A 4380-nucleotide genomic window follows, 5' to 3' on the forward strand; every position below is an offset into this window, starting at 1 on the left:
TATGTACCCCTAATCTGCTGCCCCTAACCCAGCCGACCCCTGTATTACATTTATTAACCCCTAACCTGCCCCCCACAACGTCGCCGCCAGCTACTTACAATAATTAACCCCTAATCTGCCGACCGCAAAGCGCCGCCACCTACGTTATCCTTATGTACCCCTAATCTGCTGCCCCTAACACCGCCGACCCCTGTATTATATTTATTAACCCCTAATCTGCCCCCCTCAACGTCGCCGACACCTGCCTACACTTATTAACCCCTAATCTGCCGAGCGGACCGCACCGCTATTCTAATAAATGTATTAACCCCTAAAGCTAAGTCTAACACTAACACTAACACCCCCCTAACTTAAATATAATTTACATCTAACGAAATAAATTAACTCTTATTAAATAACTTATTCCTATTTAAAGCTAAATACTTACCTGTAAAATAAATCCTAATATAGCTACAATATAAATTATAATTATATTATAGCTATTTTAGGATTAATATTTATTTTACAGGCAACTTTGTAATTATTTTAACCAGGTACAATAGCTATTAAATAGTTAAGAACTATTTAATAGTTACCTAGTTAAAATAATAACAAATTTACCTGTAAAATAAATCCTAACCTAAGTTATAATTAAACCTAACACTACCCTATCAATAAATTAATTAAATAAACTACCTACAATTACCTACAATTAACCTAACACTACACTATCAATAAATAAATTAAATACAATTGCTACAAATAACTACAATTACATAAACTAACTAAAGTACAAAAAATAAAAAAGAACTAAGTTACAAAAAATAAAAAAATATTTACAAACATAAGAAAAATATTACAACAATTTTAAACTAATTACACCTACTCTAAGCCCCCTAATAAAATAACAAAGACCCCCAAAATAACAAAATGCCCTACCCTATTCTAAATTAATAAATTTAAAAGCTCTTTTACCTTACCAGCCCTGAACAGGGCCCTTTGCGGGGCATGCCCCAAGAAGTTCAGCTCTTTTGCCTGTAAAAAAAAACATACAATACCCCCCCCCCAACATTACAACCCACCACCCACATACCCCTAATCTAACCCAAACCCCCCTTAAATAAACCTAACACTAAGCCCCTGAAGATCTTCCTACCTTGTCTTCACCATCCAGGTATCACCGATCCGTCCTGGCTCCAAAATCTTCATCCAACCCAAGCGGGGGTTGGCGATCCATCATCCGGTGGCTGAAGAGGTCCAGAAGAGGCTCCAAAGTCTTCCTCCTATCTGGCAAGAAGAGGAAATCCGGACCGGCAAACATCTTCTCCAAGCGGCATCTTCGATCTTCTTGCATCCGGTGCGGAGCGGGTCCATCTTGAAGCAGGCGACGCGGATCCATCCTCTTCTTCCGTTGTCTCCCGATGAATGACGGTTCCTTTAAGGGACGTCATCCAAGATGGCGTCCCTTGAATTCCGATTGGCTGATAGGATTCTATCAGCCAATCGGAATTAAGGTAGGAAAATTCTGATTGGCTGATGGAATCAGCCAATCAGAATCAAGTTCAATCCGATTGGCTGATTGGATAGAATCCTATCAGCCAATCGGAATTCAAGGGACGCCATCTTGGATGACGTCCCTTAAAGGAACCGTCATTCGTCGGGAGACAACGGAAGAAGAGGATGGATCCACGTCGCCTGCTTCAAGATGGACCCGCTCCGCACCGGATGCAAGAAGATCGAAGATGCCGCTTGGAGAAGATGTTTGTCGGTCCGGATGTCCTCTTCTTGCCGGATAGGAGGAAGACTTTGGAGCCTCTTCTGGACCTCTTCAGCCACCGGATGATGGATCGCCAACCCCCGCTTGGGTTGGATGAAGATTTTGGAGCCAGGACGGATCGGTGATACCTGGATGGTGAAGACAAGGTAGGAAGATCTTCAGGGGCTTAGTGTTAGGTTTATTTAAGGGGGGTTTGGGTTAGATTAGGGGTATGTGGGTGGTGGGTTGTAATGTTGGGGGGGGGTATTGTATGTTTTTTTTTACAGGCAAAAGAGCTGAACTTCTTGGGGCATGCCCCGCAAAGGGCCCTGTTCAGGGCTGGTAAGGTAAAAGAGCTTTTAAATTTATTAATTTAGAATAGGGTAGGGCATTTTGTTATTTTTGGGGTCTTTGTTATTTTATTAGGGGGCTTAGAGTAGGTGTAATTAGTTTAAAATTGTTGTAATATTTTTCTTATGTTTGTAAATATTTTTTTATTTTTTGTAACTTAGTTCTTTTTTATTTTTTGTACTTTAGTTAGTTTATGTAATTGTAGTTATTTGTAGCAATTGTATTTAATTTATTTATTGATAGTGTAGTGTTAGGTTAATTGTAGGTAATTGTAGGTAGTTTATTTAATTAATTTATTGATAGGGTAGTGTTAGGTTTAATTATAACTTAGGTTAGGATTTATTTTACAGGTAAATTTGTTATTATTTTAACTAGGTAACTATTAAATAGTTCTTAACTATTTAATAGCTATTGTACCTGGTTAAAATAATTACAAAGTTGCCTGTAAAATAAATATTAATCCTAAAATAGCTATAATATAATTATAATTTATATTGTAGCTATATTAGGATTTATTTTACAGGTAAGTATTTAGCTTTAAATAGGAATAAGTTATTTAATAAGAGTTAATTTATTTCGTTAGATGTAAATTATATTTAAGTTAGGGGGATGTTAGTGTTAGTGTTAGACTTAGCTTTAGGGGTTAATACACTTATTAGAATAGCGGTGAGGTCCGCTCGGCAGATTAGGGGTTAATAAGTGTAGGCAGGTGTCGGCGACGTTGAGGGGGGCAGATTAGGGGTTAATAAATATAATACAGGGGTCGGCGGTGTTAGGGGCAGCAGATTAGGGGTACATAGGGATAATGTAAGTAGCGGCGGTTTACGGAGCGGAAGATTAGGGGTTAATAATAATATGCAGGGGTCAGCGATAGCGGGGGCGGCAGATTAGGGGTTAATACGTGTAAGGGTAGGGGTGTTTAGACTCGGGGTACATGTTAGGGTGTTAGGTGCAGACGTAGGAAGTGTTTTCCCATAGGAAACAATGGGGCTGCGTTAGGAGCTGAACGCAGCTTTTTTGCAGGTGTTAGGTTTTTTTCAGCTCAAACAGCCCCATTGTTTCCTATGGGAGAATCGTGCACGAGCACGTTTTTGAGGCTGGCCGCGTCCGTAAGCAACTCTGGTATCGAGAGTTGCATTTGCGGTAAAAATGCTCTACGCTCCTTTTTTGGAGCCTAACGCAGCATTTGTTTGAACTCTCGATACCAGAGTTAAATTTATGGTGCGGCCAGAAAAAAGCCCGCGGAGCGTTAACAGCCCTTCTACCGCCAAACTCCAAATCTAGGCCCAAATTTCTTAATTAAAGTTCTGGTATCGGACCATTCTAGCGACATGCTATTCTCCCAATTTTGCTCGCGCACAAAGTGGCGGATCTGGAAATAAGCGAACAAATCAGACCTGGGAAGATCATAAGTTTGAAATAGAAATTCTGCTGTCTGGATCAAATTGTCAACCCCCAACAATTGCTTGACAAACAACAGCCCCTTATTTCCCCATGATTTAAATACCTTGTGATATATGCCAGGGATGAAATTAGGATTTCCCTGAATAGGAAGGTATTCTGAAACAGAGGGAACTAATCCTAGACAACTACAGAACCTCTGCCACGCAATAACAACATTTTTAAAAGATAACATTCTACTGATGTTAGATGGAAGCTGTCTGGTGTTACAGTGTAACAGAGCTCTGAGCGCGAATGGACGAGTATAAAAAGCTTCTTCTTGACTAACCGCTAACCAGTTGGTTTCCGCCACCCAATCCATAGCAAAAGGCCGCCGTATTATATAGCCTGACATCAGGCAATGCCAAACCGGCACGGTTTGATTTCTGCATTAGCTTGGCTAATGCAATCCTAGGTCTCTTATCTTTCCAAATAAATTTGGAAAAATAACTATATAAATTTCTAATGTCGGATCTAGAAATAAAGAGAGGAAGGTTCTATAGCACATATAGAAGACGAGGGAAGACAATCGTTTTTAATAAGTTTACCTTCGCCGAAATTGACAACGGATATGAAGCCCACAACTGAAGATCAATTTTAATTTTTTTCAGCAATGGGACAAAATTCGCGACATACCATAATTTCGGATTTTTATGTAGCTCGAGCCCCAAATAATTAATTGCATTAACAACTTTGAATGGGAATTTTTCCAGGCAGGGCGAACTATTACCCATATACATGAGTTCACTCTTTTCCAGATTTACCAAATAACCGGAGAAGGAACTAAACTGGGCGAGAAGTTGGAGAATGACTGGGATCGATTGAGAAGGCTTATCTACAAATATCAACATGTC

The sequence above is a fragment of the Bombina bombina genome, chromosome 2, assembly GCF_027579735.1.
Source record: "Bombina bombina isolate aBomBom1 chromosome 2, aBomBom1.pri, whole genome shotgun sequence".
NCBI classification, from domain to species: Eukaryota; Metazoa; Chordata; class Amphibia; order Anura; family Bombinatoridae; genus Bombina; species Bombina bombina.